Raw genomic sequence first — 17,158 nt, 5'->3', positions numbered from 1 at the left:
TCTAGTGCGTATTCAAGGCACGTTAAATGCCCACCGCTACGTGCAGCATGTGCTGCGGCCGGTGGCACTCCCGTACCTTCAGGGGCTGCCCAATGCTCTGTTTCAGCAGGATAATGCCCGCCCACACACTGCTCGCATCTCCCAACAGGCTCTACGAGGTGTACAGATGCTTCCGTGGCCAGCGTACTCTCCGGATCTCTCACCAATCGAACACGTGTGGGATCTCATTGGACGCCGTTTGCAAACTCTGCCCCAACCTCGTACGAACGACCAACTGTGGCAAATGGTTGACAGAGAATGGAGAACCATCCCTCAGGACACCATCCGCACTCTTATTGACTCTGTACCTCGACGTGTTTCTGCGTGCATCGCCGCTCGCGGTGGTCCTACATCCTACTGAGTCGATGCCGTGCGCATTGTGTAACCTGCATATCGGTTTGAAATAAACATCAATTATTCTTCCGTGCCGACTCTGTATTTTCCCCAACTTTCATCCCTTTCGAACCACTCCTCCTTGGTGTTGCATTTGCTCTGTCAGTCAGTGTATTACTTCACTGTGTTCATTTTTCATTTCCCCTTAATGCTGAGAACATAATATGGGCAGCTACTCTAATTGTACGAATAAGAGTACCGAGAAAGTGGCCGTGCGGTTAGCGTCACGCAGCAGTGAGCTTGCATCCAGGAGATAATGGTTTCGAACCCCATTGTCGTCAGCCCTGAAGATGGTTTTACGTGGTTTCCCAATTTCATACCAGGCAAATGTTGGGACTGTACCTTAATGAAGGCCACGGTCGCTTCCTTTCCACTCCTAGTCCCTTCCTATCCCATCGTCGTCGTAAGACTTATCTGTGTCGGTGCGACGTAAAGCAAATTTCAAAGATGAGAGTTGATTAATTATGAAGTTTAATAAGAAGTAAGGTTGTTGAAATTTTAATGATGAAAACAATGAGTTAGTCAGTCATTTAGGCAGTCAGTCAGTTAGTTGGTTAGTTATAAAAATTGTTGAATATGTTTTAAATATAATTTACATAACGGTAACGGCTCTTGTATTATAATATGAAAGAGTGCAATGATATAATAATTAATTTATAATTTAATTTGTCAAATAATTAATTTTATTGATATTGAAAATATTTCTTTTCTAGTCAATTGATTTTGTATGTCACTAGTACAGTGAACCGCGCACTGTTTTCAAAACTTGCCAACTTGAAAGAATGTAATAGTTCTTATTTTGGATTTTGGCTCTTATTGTCGGAAAACACGGTCAATTTAGTTCCCTAGTTCAAAACCACAGCTGATTTAATTTTATGTATGGGTTCGTTTGTGCAGTGGTGTTTTTTTATCTTGGTGCGAGGATTGCATTGCATTGATTGGAGATCGCTTCGTTTTCTTGTGCAAGGTTAGCGCGATTTACGTTTCTGTTGTATGGATAGCAAGCAGTGCAATATCAACCTTAAGGACTAGTACGGTTAGATGGGTTACGTATCTTCATGAATATCTAGGCTCCTGGAACATTCTGTATATTGAGCCCTTATTCAATGCCATGACCGATTAATACGGAAAAAATGCATAATAAGTTATCAATACTAGTTAGATGTCCCAGGAAAAGGCAAATTAAATATTTATTTACTTTAATGTATCGGTCGCAGGAGAGCGCCATTTTGGCGGCTTCAAAGCGAGATGGCTCTATCGTGTGTCTGTCCTTGTTACGTGAAGACAATTTCAAGAAAATGGAAGGGAGAACTTTTCGATACACGTGTATGGTGGGTATACACAATGTGAATTTTACCTTCGTTAATTACCCGTCCAAAACCCGGTTTATTAGAGGAACTAGTAATTTATATTAAAAGAAGTGGTATTTTTCCGTACATATTGACTGCACTTCTCACCCTACAGTCTTTAAGGATGTATTGGTAAAGTTACAAAGTATTGTGCCATAGGAGTCCATGTTTCAACAGCAAGTGTCCTAGTTGACTTCACTCGCTGGGGAGATTTTGATGGAGAGACACCTTAACCCATAGTAGCTCCGAGGACGCCCCAAAAATTATTCAATTACCTAAGGTGAAAGCTCAAATTTAGCCTATGAGGCGAGGTTGTCTCAAAACCTCAAGTATTAGTTTTGCCTAAGATGGGTTGTTTGTATTTAGATGCAAAGGCGATTTGTAAGTAGTGGAGTAGACACTGTTGTAAATTACCTGCTTTCCATTTTTACTCAGAAGGAAGGTGGGAGAGTAATAAATACGCTAGACATTGTAATTTGCTGCGTTGTAATGGTCTGTCTGTTATCAGCAAACCATACTTTTTGGCTGAACCGAGAAGGTTGTTGATGTCGGAAAACTTATTGTTTGTCGCGTGCGGGCGAATGATTATACTTTTGACTATCGTATGCGATATATATACAAGTAGCATGTGTTCGAGGGTATTTTTGTCTAGGTTCTCTTACAGGTCTTTAAGTATAATCCATAAGGAAGAATATCACGTGTAAAATGAGATGTTTGAAGCCTCTGATTTTCCCGGATGTTATCAATGAAATATAAAAATGAAATGTCGTATGGCTTTTAGTGCCGGGATATCCCAGGACGGGTTCGGCTCGCCAGGTGCAGATCTTTCTATTTGACTCCCGTAGGCGACCTGCGCGTCGTAATGAGGATGAAGTGATTATGAAGACAACACATACACCCAGCCCCCGTGCCATTGGAATTAACCAATTAAGGTTAAAATCCCCGACCCGGCCGGGAATCGAACCCGGAACCTTCTGAACCGAAGGCCAGCACGCTGACCTTTCAGGCAACGAGTCGGACACCAATGAAAATCTGATTATGTTTCAAATGGCTTGTCAAATAATTCAGAGGCAGCTGGTATACAAAATGGAAGTTGGCGTCATTATTTCCATGAGGTATGTTCCTTACGCCTGTTCTTTAAAGTAGTACTCTGATAAACCTTGTCTTCATTCCGTCCGTGTGGGGGCAAAATGTTGTAAGATTCATATTTACGTTTGTGGGATTTTTACCACGGTATATAGAAAATTTTGTACGTCGTGGACAACTCATGGGCAGATGTTTGTTGAGAATGTGTGTTGAGATGTCGTAGGGAGATGTAATATTGTTCTGTTTGTTATATATGAAATTTTCGTGGGAGATAGTGAAGTCCGTTCACTTTTCTGTGTCATTCTTGTGCTATTCAGTTAGACGCCGCAGAGCACAGATTCGCGGTCGTGTGGTGGAAGTAGGACGTTTTGAGTATGTCATATATAAGATGGGTGTGCACGTGTCAAAGCCAGGTGTTTCATGTTTGGATGAAGATTCAGGCACCTGCGTGAGTTAGACAAAATTTGGGGTTAAATTGTCATAATAATAATATTAATGAAGGCCGTAGTAATATTTATTCTACTGGGGAATGAGGCATGTCACGTTTTAGGACCATGTATAAATTTATTTATTTACACCGAGCTCGATAGCTGCAGTCGCTTAAGTGCGGCCAGTATCCAGTATTCGGGAGATAGTAGGTTCGAACCCCACTGTCGGCAGCCCTGAAAATGGTTTTCCGTGGTTTCCCATTTTCACACCAGGCAAATGCTGGGGCTGTACCTTAATTAAGGCCACGGCCGCTTCCTTCCCACTCCTAGCCCTTCCCTGTCCCATCGTCGCCATAAGACCTATCTGTGTCGGTGCGACGTAAAGCAACTAGCAAAAAAAAAAAAAAAAAATTATTTAGTCGGGAAGAAGTTATCTAGAAAATTTCAGTGGTGAGGCGAAGTACCAGAGTACAATCTGACGAGACTTGTGATTTTGCGTTGGAAGTAAAATGCCATATTTATGTCTGGAGTGCCGTAGGATCAAAAGGAGAAATGGAGAGAAATACGTAATTGTTCGAAGTTGATTCGTGGAGAAAGAAATGTTGTCCATGTGTGTGAGACAATGAGACATAGTGTTGTGCTTTTGTGAAGTGATTCTGTAGGTGAATTCAGAAGTGTTTTATTCCTGGTGAAGATACCAGAGAAGATATATTGGTACTGAAATTTTGTGGAAAACCCGAGGAGAAAACCCTAGGACAGTGTTCGTTGACCCTAATTCTTATTCTGTGTGAGTCAAGAGAGAGAAAAAAGATAAAGGCAGTTATTTAACTCCAGAGAAAATGTGAAAATCGAGATGGCATTCCACTAGTCTTATTAGGTTGTTACAAGTTACAGGTTAAACACCAATATTTGGCATTAAATTATATTTTTGCTTGAACTGTATAAAATTTAAATTGAGTTCAGCGTCGTGAGACAAGAGGGTCTTCCGGTAGAGCTCTCTTGTCGGCGAATAGGTGTGCGCTGCGTTGAGCGAAAAGGTTCACCCTAGTTGAAATTAAAAGCAAGACATTGGAGACAGTCTTGTCTGAATTATGTTACAAACTAGCAGTAACCTGAGGCTTCGCTCGCATGGATTTCGTAATTTGTTAAAAATAATCGTTCCTCGGTACTGTACTAAGACATTATCTGAAAATCCCTAAAGTTCAAAAGCTCACCGAAAAACTTAGTTTCGTTTACCCCAGAAACTCTATGTAAACCACGTTTGTGGTATTGCCTTATCGGGCTAAGATAACCATGCTATACAGAACTGTACATGTGAGAAAGTCTTTTCCCTCAAATTGAAAAATAATCTTTATTTTTAAAAGAGATTACAGATGCCTATTTCCACGTCTGTGACATCTTAAGTTTTTGAGATATCAGTATCCCCATAAAAATAATTCGACCCGCCCTTCCCCAACCCTTACCCCAACCTAAGTGGATTTTCCGAAAATTGTTTCTTTATTTTTAAAGGAGATTCCAAATACCAATTTTCACACCTGTAACAGCTTTAGTTTTTTTTATGATATAAGTATCCTCATACAAATAATTCAACTAATTTTTCAATTCTTTCAAACCCCCGCCCCTTAAGTAATTTTCCGAAAAATTTGCGTGTTTCTTTATTTTTAAAGGAGATTCTAAATACCCGTTTTCATGTCTATAACATTCAGTTTTTGACATATAAGTATCCCCACGAAAAGAATTCAATTTTTTTCACGTCCTTTCATCCTCCCCCTTAAGTGAATTTTTCCAAAAACAAAAAACACCGGTGTATTTATAGAGGAGCTTCCAAATACCCATTATCATGACTGTAACATCTTCAGTTTATGGAATATATGTATCCTCATAAAAAGAAATCAACTCCTTTTTCAACCGCCCCCCAAAGTTGATTTTCCCCCCAAAATGAGTGTTCCTTTATTTTTAAAGGAGATTGCAAATAACAATTTTTCACGTCTAACATCTTTAGTTTTTTAAATATAAGTATCCTCACACAAATAATTCAACTAATTTTTTACATATTCCGCCCTCTTAAGTGAATTTTCCGAAAACAAAAGAATACATGTTTCTTTACTCTTAAAGAATATTCAAAATACCAATATTCACGTCTGCAACATCTTTTGTTGTTGAGATAGTTGAATTCTTTGTATGATGATACAAATAAGATTCAATTCTTCCATACCCCCACACCCCCACGTCCTTAAGTAAATTTTTTAAAAACAAGGAAATACGTATTTCTTGATTTGTAAAGGAGACCCAAAAAACCAATTTTCACCACTGTAACATCTTCAGTTTTTGAGATACCACTATCCTAATAAAAACAATTCAAACCCGTTTTCTGTCCTTTTGAACCCCCGTAAGTTGTTTCTCCGAAAAGAAAAATATTAATCATTCTTTATTTTAAAAGAGATTAAAAATACCAATGTTCACGTCTTTAATTTGTTAAGTGTTTGAGATATACTCATTTTAAAAATTCACTCCCTTTAACACTTCTTTTAAGTGTATTTTCCTAAAATAAATTATCTTTGTTTCTTTTCATTTCAGGAGATTCCAAATACCAAAGTTCACGTCCGTAACAATTTACGTTTCTGGGATATACTGTAGATAAAGTATTTCTGAAAATGACCCCGTTTGCCACTCCTGTTCACCCCCCATTAATTGAATTTTCCAAAAAAACATTATACGTGTTCCATCATTTCTAAAGAAGATTCCCAATATCAATTTTCATGTCTGTGACATATTCATTTTTTGAGATATAAGTATCCTCATGAAAGGTATTCAACCCCTTAATCATCTTTTTTTACCCCTAAAAGGATTTTCCAAAAGCAAAAAATACGTGTGATTTTATGTTTAAAGTAGATACTCAATCCCAATTTTTACGTCGGTAAACTTTTAAGTTTTGAGATACAGATATGCTCATTGAAAATATGCCACCCCCCCCCCCCGGTTTTTCAACCCCATAGAGACAAAATATCCAAAAATCCTCCCTTAATGAGCATCTCGATGGCTTACTTCTAAAACCTCGTATCTCCCAATGCACTTCCTATCCATTATCTTCCTTAAGACTGGTCACGCCTCCCAGCCACATATGGATGTAATGTCCATCAGAACAATTTTCGTTGAGTTCATTTTCCTATGCTCACGTATAAAGGCAAATGAACCTTAAATACATCAAACTTTAGGAGTTGCGTGAATTCGCCACGCAAACAACATCCCTACAATACGCTATGTTAAAGTCAATTTTCCTTTCCACGATAGCATAGCAAAATGAACACAACGAAAATTGTTCTGATGGACTGCATATAAATATGTGGCTGGGAGGCGTGACCAGTCTTAAGGAATGTAATGGGTAGGAAGAGCATTGTGACATATGAGGTTTTAGAAGTAAGCCAGCGATCTACACTTTAATATAAATGTATCCCCATAATTGCATTTCTTTATGTTCAGTAGATTTGGCTCGGCGACGATGAATCATTTAGTCAATCAAGACATGTTATTTTATATACACAGTTCAAAACAATTAGGGCAACATGTTTTGTAACGTCTGATATGTGAACGTTAATTTGGTATATGAAGTTCCAATGGTCGTATAGCATACCTTGAGACCTTAGCTACTCAGGGTATGTCAAATCGAAGTTATACTCCATCTGTAGGCGTAGCCATGCATTAAACTGTCAGGTGACCCCTCAAAACAAAGTGAATGGTGGTGCGTCCGTGCGTCGTTGTGAGATACACAGATTGCTGCGGTCATTTGAGCATGTTGTACGTAAACCAGCACATCCCATGAGACACTTAACGAGGTTCAAGTCGCAAGGGCCGTCACTTTGATCCAGAAAGGATGGACATTTCGTCGTGTTGCTGTGGATGTCAATGTCTCTCCGTCAGTTATTCACCGCTTGTGTAATCGCTACAATGAGACAGGCCAGTTCACAAGGAGGGTTGGACAAGGCCGTGGACGCATAACAAACCCACAGGATAACCGATATCTGACCATCTGTGCGTTGCGGCGTTGTTCAGCATCTGCCAGAGAACTGCAACAAGACCTCAGGAGGGTCACTGAAGTCACAGTGTCTGACCAGACAGTAAGGAACAGGTAAAGAGAGTGTCCTTACGATCCAGACGTCCTGTTCGAGTGCCCCGTTTAACGCAGCAACATCGCGCAGCTTGCCTTCTGTTTGCCCGCACCCACGACAACTGGCAACTTTGCCAATGGAAACCTGTGTTATTCACAGACAAGTCCAGATTTCCCCTGACACAGCGTGATGGACGTCGACGTGTATAGAGACGCCGTGGTGAGCATTATATGTCAAATTTTGTCCAAAAAGGCGACCGTTTCTGACAAGGTTCTGTGATGATTTGGGGTGGCATCAGTAGTGATGGCCGTGCGGATCTTGTCGTCGTACGTGGCAATCTTACCGCTGCGGGCTACATCGAGCAGATACTGATACATCATGTGTTGGTTGTTGCATACGGTGTTGGCCCTGAATTCGTACTCATGGATGACAATGTCAGGGCTGTCTTGCGAGAACTGGATATTCAAGAGATGGAATGGGCAGCAGTGAGTCCCGAACTTGATCCCATCGAGCATGTGTGGAATAGCTTGACAGAAGTGTTCGTGGGCGTCCTGTTCCACCATAGACTCTCCAAGACCTCGAACAGGCTCTCATTGAAGAATGGGACCTGGTACCGCAATGTAACCTCCGTAGGTGCCAAGCTGTCATAAATGCTCGTGGAGGACATACCCATACTGAATCTCTCCAACTGTGATAAAATTCCACCCTGGTCATTTCGCCCCTATTTGGACATTTCCGTTTGTGTTCTGAAAATGAACGCGAATCCATCGATGTTCTTTTGTATAGTTGAACGGTAAAGAATAAAGGTTTAGTTGGTAATATACCTGGTGTGAGGTATTGTTTTCTGGAACATAGCATACGTTCAAAAACACGTTCCCCTTATTTTTTAAACTGTGTACATAGATATCATTTGGATCAGTTTTCATTCCCCAGGCAATTCAATGTGATGTGATGGTAGCCACGGTTATCAGGCCGAGATAGTTCACGTTTCGAGTCCAATGACCTAGACTGGGGAATTTGCATTTGAGTTTAACGAGTTTGACCGAAATAGTTTGCTTTAATTTACTTTTTATTTAATAGAAGTTTATGTTTTCTTTATGGACATCGCTTTTGTATAATGCGAATAGACGTACGTGATTAATAGGAGAACAGTATATTTAGTTTTTGTAGTCTTATTTACAGTAGTTTGACAGAGTAGGATTATATGGGCGTTGCTTGATGGGTAACGACAAATGGCCTACATGGTGGAGAATCCATGAGATAGTTGAGCCGTAGATAGGACTGGTAAAATGATGCAGCAGGCCAATTCACCCTATGTAAATGTTGAATTTGCCAGTAAAGCACATGGGACCGAACCCATGCGGGATTTCATGGATGAGGTAGCCCTTGTCATTGTCCAAGGAATATCGTTGCATTCTGAGCTCTTGTGAATAGTTAATTGAATTATTATTCATTTCCTTTTTGTACGTCTTTTATTTCCTTCATGGTTATTTTACCAGTTGTATGCATAAGTTTTGGCCAGTTTTTGTGGTAAAGAAAACACGTAATTTTCAAGGGAAATTCACATTTTGTTTATTCAAAATATTGTCCATCGGCTTCTACACAATTCACCCATTTTCAGGTAAGTTATGGATACCATGCCAGAAAAACTTCTTGTCTTCTGCGGCAAACAATTCGTCAAGCGATTTTTCAACTTCCTCAAAATTGCTAAATTGCTGCTCTGCGAGCGATTGCCCCATTGATGCGAACAGGTGATAGTCATATGGCGCCAGATCGGGAGAGTACGGCGGGTGCGGAAGGATATCCCATTCAAGCGATTTCAAGATGCCTTTCTCTGGTTTTGCTGTGTGAGACGGCGCATTGTCGTGTAACAAAACCACTATTCCATGTCTTCTGGTCCATTCCAGTCGCCTTTCGATCAATGTGTGATTTAAATTAATCATTTGTTGGCGATAGCGTTGTGCATTAACTGTTTCGCCGGGCTTCAAGAGTTCATAATACACAATACCGCTTTGTTCCCACCAGACACAAAACATGGACTTCTTTTCGAAGCGATTTGGCCTTGGTGCTGAAGGACCGACTTCGCCAAGTGACAGCCACGATTTTCTCTGCTTCGGGTTTTCACAATAAATCCATTTTTCGTCACCCGTCACGATGACTTTCTTTCGTGGCGTTGAAGCAGCATTTCACGAGTGACTTCGCGATTTTCCACTTTCAGTTCATTCAAATCGTGTGGGACCCATTTAAGGCGTTTACTGATTTGCCACATTACTCGTAAACGTCTGCTGATTGTTTCTTGTGACACATTTAATGTTTGTGCCAATTGCTGGTGAGTTTGAGTTGGGTCATCATCCAGAGCGCACTGCCTTTCACACTGATATCGCCACGTTTAAATTGTCGAAACCATGTCTCATATGTTCTAATCGATAGAGCGTGTTCACCATATGTTTGTACCAGCAAACGATGACTTTTCACAGATTTTTTCTTTTGATTAAGTTAGAAAAGCAATGCTTGCCGCAAATGTTCTTTTTCAGGCACAAACGTCGACAAGATTACTGAACGATACAACACAGACGCCAGTGTTTGGCGGACTCAACTTGTGTGTGTTGGTAGGTTTATTTAAGACGAACAAAATGACGTTTGTGTCAAATTAATACGTTGCGTACTGTTCTCTGGCACAATCTCTTAGTGAAACCGGAGAAGACCTGTGCATACACCTGGTACTGTCGTATTGCGTTCGTGTTATAACTAGGGTGTCCATGAGTTTTGTAAAAATCATATTTCTAATGTATAGTTATCACAACCATGGATGATGATGACCACAAGTTTATTCGCATTTACCATGGAGTGGCACAGGATTTTATTTTCCAGATCTTCGATTCGGATTAAGTTCCGAAGATATTTGCTTCGAGATATTAAACGTTAGTGGCAAGTATCGTTTATGTACTGTAATGGCCGCAGACTCAGTTGTCAAAATCACTAGATAATGCGGGCAGTTATTTGTTTTCCACCCATCAGGTATTTGAATATTTGTTCAACAGTTAAGTTCAAAACAGTGCGCGTGTGGTAACTTCGATTCAAATACTCACTTGAAACTTAACCTGGATGGCGTCGTTGTTGTTGGCTAAATTATAACTCATTTATACATTTTTTGCATTTTGTGAGAGGAGTTTTTAGTATATAGAATTTAAATTAACGTAACTTCAGTCAGATTATCCTACCATGCTCTTGTTTTGGAGAGACACGTTGGCCATCAGTCATGTTTATTCAATTTTATTTCAGTACATATTTGGTCCCTGTGGTCATCGACCACATTAACTCAACTTAACCTAACCTCACTGAAAGATAATTTGGGTCATCAACCATATTTATAATCCAACTTCAGTGAATGGACATCATGGTCATCAACCATGGATGCTTACTTTAATTTCACATTAAGGGGTGCCGATCATCGGTTCCTGGTGGTAACTGAAGGTTACTCAGTTTTATTAAGGGTCCATGTTGCTCGTCCTACGTGATCGTCAGCTAGTATAGGGCTTTAATTTAAGAGAATGTCTGGAAATCAGCTCGTGATGTTTAGGCATTACAGAAGTTGGAGCTTAACCCGCAGTTGTTTACCGAACCGAATATTAGTGCTTCCAGTTTGTTGTTGCTACTGACGTACCGTTAGTGTTGGAAGTAGCTTCGTTTAAGTGACAGCCCTTCAAGCATGGCCTATCTCTTTCTTCCAAATAATTCTTGCTCATATTCTTTAATAAAGACAATTAGTTTACATATGCCTTGGATTTACTGTAGATAGTTTATCATGACACTCTTAAGTCATGTGACCAAGTGACGAAGAGCCGTCCACAGCCCCTGAGTCTAGAGGATCTACTAACATCCTCGAAACCTAGAACAGGTAATTTTCCATCGTTTGGGATGACAAAGGGTTCAGTACATTGAAATAATGAAAACCTACAACTTGTTTTCCAGTCAATGACCGTGTCAGGGAGGGGATGAATGAAGCCCCCAACTTGCGGCGAGGATACGAATTGCGCCGGCTGCCGAGGTCTGTCCCACTCCTCTGGGGCAATGATTAAGGACTGACAGATAAAATGAAATTATAGCGGAGAGTGCTGCTGGAATGAAAAATGACAGGGAAAACTGGAGTACCCGGAGAAAAACCTATTCCGCCTACGCTTTGTCCAGCACAAATCTCACATGGAGTGTCAGGGATTTGAACCACGGTATTCAGCGGTGAGAGGCCTCCGCGCTGCCGCCTGAGCCACGGAGGCTCCACATTGAAATAATAGTCATCATAAAATATGTATATTTCGTTCTTTGACATATGTGGCACCTTGACCGAATACCAACGACGCCGGTTGTCTAGCGGAGGGATTAGGCAAGTGTATTTCTGTTACGGGAGAAGGAACAAGCTAGAATGACCTCGACGAACTTTAAGTTAAAGCAAGCAAGAACCTAGGAAGAACAATGGAAATGTCGCCACACTACCTGACCTCCGGCGTGAGGCTAGTTGTGGGAGGTACTAATTTTGTTAAGAAATGAACTGAATTTAATTGAACTGAACTGAATTGAAACGAATTGAATTGAATTGAACTGGTGCACACAGTGAGTGCCTAAATTTCAAAGGAAACGAGAGAGAGACGCACAAAATCAAACCAATGGGGAGGTAGCGTCATGCTAAAGTTTAAAAATGATTCGATGAGGTTGGACTTGGAACCCTGACCAAGCGTGAAGTGGCGAGAATATGTGAATTAATAAAAGAACTAACATGAGGAAAGAGAGAGGTTTTATGTGTTCTGACATCGTATGTCTTATATGTCCTCAAGTCTGATGTCTTTTTGTGTCTTCGTGTCATGTAAGTCTTTATGTTTTATGTCTGAGTCGGCGTGAAGTTAGAGAGACCTACCTTGGTCTTGATATTAGTAAGTATTGGTTAGACGCAGGAACTTTACATTCAAGGGAAGTCTTTATCATGTGAGTTATAGAACATTTAACTCGAGAGTTTTGAGTTTAATTGTGAGAGGAATAACTACGACTTTGTTCAGAGATTACAGTACATGTAACGCCTTTGGTAGTATCAGACCGGATAGTCAGTTATAAACGAACAGTTTGAACTTCCTTTAAACATTCCTGAGGAGATTTGATTAAGGAGTCAAATACTTTTTTATGAGGAGAGTGAAACTTTGTAATTATTGAAATGCCGTGATATTTTCAGTTGAAATCACGCTATGGAAATTAGTCAGTACTTTGAGACGATATGTAAGAAGCAGAGTCCCATGTTATGTACATGAGGAAACTTGTTTGGGAGATAATGACGAACTAGTTCACTAGGTCAAGTAATAAAAATTTAGTAAACAGATGAACTAATTTTCAGGTGTCTAGAAGGTAGGTGCCCGTAACTGGTTACATAAAAGTGTAGTGTAGATGTCAGCTGTATGAATAATTAGTCCGACGTTAATGTGAACTGGCAGACATTGAATAAAGAAGCCACCTGAACGGGTGTTGGAGATTGAAATGAGAACCTTGGAACAGGAGCAGCATTCTTTCATCTTATATGCAGATACTACCCTAGTGAAGGCTAGTGACTAAAACCGTGGGGTAGTCTGGCCGGAGGTAAAGCGGCCAGAAAAAAAATGAGTACTCGATTCAACGTGTTTTTATAAGTGTGCATTTACATAATCGCTTAAGGAATAGAATAATTTAATGGGATGATTTCCTAGATTTTTATTTGAAATGTGTAGTCATCTCCTAATTTATTGTAAATAATGACCGTGCATGAGGTAATTTTGTTTGTAATTTCCTTTTAATACACGTGGGTTAGCTTGATTTTCATTTTGGTTGCCTATATTTGCTTACTTTGCTACGTTACCTTGTTTTGTTATGGAAACGCTATTGTACATCTCGAGATGTAAGGTCAATGTAATGGGAATACATTCAAATATAATGGGTTCTATTAAACTCAGAAATGTAAACATGAGAATTTATAAGGCCAAACATGCAGTCAAATTTTACCATGCATGAGTATGAGTGTGATAGATCTGCGGGAGCTCATGTTCGACGCCAGGACATGACCGTCGAAATTTCTGTATGCATTTTGTGTGGATTTGAATGTTCGTTTCGTAGAGATTCAAGCTCCACGAACTGATAAATTCATCGCCCGATTTCAAATGTGTAAATGTGTATTTTGTGTTCTTGTATTGATAGTGTTGTCATAATTTTTAGTGGAGGAATATTTTATGATTCAGCAGGATCTCATTTTAAAAGGAATGTACCTGATTATTCAGGGGTTAATTGGATTTAAGTCAACAACTGTATATTTATATTATTATTATTATTTTGGAAGTGCTCAGTAATGACAGAAATGTAGTTCAGTAACGTTCTTGACTTATTGTGTCAGTTTGAGTTGACAACGGCTAAGTTTTAGTCATCAAGGTTGAATTAAATTAATTTAGATTAATTCACATGTTGATATAATTCTAACAAGCGCGATTACGATCTTCAGGAGACATTCGAAGATATTCTCTAGAGAGTCGGACGTGGTGAAAATTTATCTTTTAAACCAATTTTGTATGTGGGATTATTGGATTCTGTGTTTTAGGGGAAGATTGTTCTTCATTTTAAGACCAGCGTAATGTGCTCGTATATAATTGTGGTACACTTGCCTTAGGTAGTAATGATTTGCAGCACACTAGTGTCAGCCTGGAACCATTGGAGGCCAGTGGTAATTTATTCATTTGGAGCTCCATAAGGAGCATGGAACTCCGAGTCGTTTATTCTGATGTTGAATAGTCAGGCGGGGGTAATATGTATTTGTCTACCAAGGAGGGATTTTGTGGTTTAAAGCTGCCTATTCTTATATTTCACCCACAATCCTAGATGTTGTTATGCTTGATAATTCATTAGTGCGGTATTCATAACTTTATTAGTCCCAATTCAGTGAGGATTTGAGTGCATTTTGTTTCGTGTGTCATGACATTTATTTCACGACACAACGTTGAATTTATGATTGAATTTACGTCAGCTGATTGTAATATTATTCCGCGTGTCATGTCTTTTATTTCAGGAGACAACTTTTAAGTCCACAAGGTTTACAGTGACTGGAGCTTAATATATTTTCTTCCACGAAGTTTCGAGATCTTTGTTGGTGTGAAAGTTGCATGTTTTATTGTGTTCCGAAAAAATTGACAACATGTGTGCAATTGTGATGTTTTTCGATATGTAATTTTGTTATATGTGGTTCCAATCCACGAGTGATTTATGTGTGGGTTTACTCCAGCGGGAGGTGTGTATATTTGCACTCACTATCTCAAGTAGACAGTTGTGTTCAGTTACTTTTAGGGATTTCCCGCAATGATTTTGTAGGTTTAAAGTTATCGTTCCATCGCGATGTCATACTCAGACATGGAACGCGAGAACTCATTGAAAAATTTAAATAATATAAATAGATTGCAGTCGTAACGACGTTATAATTCAAGCCCAGTTTATTCAATGTTAAATGTCTGTGTCGGCCCATAAATATCTTGCTTCAACATTAACTCTATCAAAATATATTATTTGAAGGCTATTTTAATATGTAAATGTTATTGTTCAGATCAAGTATATTTACATGTCTTAGTTAATACATATTTCATCAATCGTACGTCGTGGTCTGCCTATCATCATTTCTCTGATTAGTGTCCTTATCTTGTCCATACTGTTAAGAATATATATTCCCCATCACTTACATCCAGCATGTAATTCAAGGTAGGAATATTTTCTGAGTCGCGGACTTAGCACACCTTGGGATCCGCTGAGTAGCTTGGGGCATTTCCGATGTGGAACTTATACGGCGACTATTAATATGTTACGGGTAAAGCACTGAAATTAGGCTCACTGCCGTTTTGCCCAGGTAAACCGAGCATTCTTCAAAACTCCAGGTAAATGCAGCTGATTATGTCCGGAAACAGTTTAACCCGGATGATGTATAGTCTATCCACCCTTCTTTGGACAAACAATTCAAAAGTCTTCTTTCTCTTCTTCTGCTGCTTGTTCTCTTGCTTCTTTTGGACTTTCTCCCGCTATATGAATAGATTAAGCCCAGATTTACGGACGTATGCCTCTCCCGCCACCAAAATTATGCGAAAGGTTCGGTTCCTTGCATGCTTTTTATTTGGTCTAGCTAACAATAAAACACCGGGGCAGACTTACAGCAGAGTTGCTATTTCCATACAGGAGTCGGTATTTCTTTATGGACAGCTATGTGTAGCCCCGCGAGCCAGAGGAATGTCAATAATTACGAACTTCTAAAACGTGGATTACACAGACCACAACCACTTTCAATATCGTGGGTGTGTCGGAATTGCCCTGCAGTTCTGGAACCTGTTGGAAACCAACGTCACGGAACTGTTGCATTTAAACTCCCTTAAGGGGCACATACAGCTCAACCCTATCTAAAATAGGCAACATTCAATTTAAATTTTTACAGCTTCCACAGGGCCTTCTTAGCTAAACTTTTGCATGCATGACTAAAAGGTCCTTCTAAACCTATATATTTATCAATATTTAGAAAATTAAAATTTTTAAAGATGTTTTTGGGCATTTCAAATGTTGCAGTTTTTTCACACAAGAGTAGCGTTTCCCTCGTATCATCCATAATTTTGGACTGATTCTAATTTTTTAAAATTTTATATACTCCCAAATAATTGAGGAACAAACTGAATTAAGTTTTCTAAAACATTTTATATTTAAGTAATATTTTTTACTGATTCTAATTTTTTAAAATTTTATATACTCCCAAATAATTGAGGAACAAACTGAATTAAGTTTTCTAAAACATTTTATATTTAAGTAATATTTTTTAAAACAATACTTCCTATCAATCATTTTTAGGTAATTTTATTTCAAAAATATGTTTTTAAAATGATCTGGCCATGATGTTACTACGAAATTAATTCACTTTTTAGAAAGTGATGTGAAGTACGAAGTTTCATGCTCATATCTTGAAAACTGTTCATGTTAAAAGGGAAACCGTTTTGAAAAATTCAAGTGTGGGTAAATGAGCATTAAAGTTACAACTGAAATGAATGAACTCTAGAACATCCCTGGTGCATACATGATTCTCTCTTGTGAGTTTCTCCGGGATGCTTTTTCCATCCTTAGTCTTCTCCTTACTTTCCTTGCCACTTTTGTCGATTGTTGAGCTCTTTTAAGGCTGTAAGTGACTCGTTGAGCATTCATATGGCTGAAAGCCTGGAGGCAGTACTCTCCAGAAACAAGTTGTAGCTTTTCAAGGACTTTCAATCTACTCTGCATACCATCATTGAAAGTCATAGCAGCAGCATTTATTGCTATACCTACCACTTTATGGCCTGCAAAGCCATTTTGGGCAAATTCTCCAAATTTTGAAGTTTAGGGATTCATTATTGTTCTGGGTGTGGCCTCCTACATACATCTTCAGGAGATCTGTTTTAACTAAATCTTTAAACACAGGTTCGACAACCTCCATTATAGAAAGGGATATGTTATTTTTGTCTTTTTAAGCCTGAACTTGCCCTTCCACTACGGCATTTCGGTAAGAGCACCAAGAATTGGGTCCCTTTGGGCAGAAATAATGGTATGGTTTGCCATCTGACGATGCTTTGTGGTACCATACAGACCAAATAGGCTTCCTCATCTCATCTACAGAATTGCAGTTTTCCCTGATAGCATTCCCATAGTAAACAGGAAGGTTTCCTCTTTCCCATGTTTCACTTTAAAGCACAACTTGCTAGACAAT

This window comes from Anabrus simplex, chromosome 2 (assembly GCF_040414725.1).
Source record: "Anabrus simplex isolate iqAnaSimp1 chromosome 2, ASM4041472v1, whole genome shotgun sequence".
Taxonomy (NCBI): Eukaryota; Metazoa; Arthropoda; class Insecta; order Orthoptera; family Tettigoniidae; genus Anabrus; species Anabrus simplex.
The sequence above is the reverse complement of the archived record's forward strand: the minus strand, read 5'-3'. Positions refer to the sequence as shown.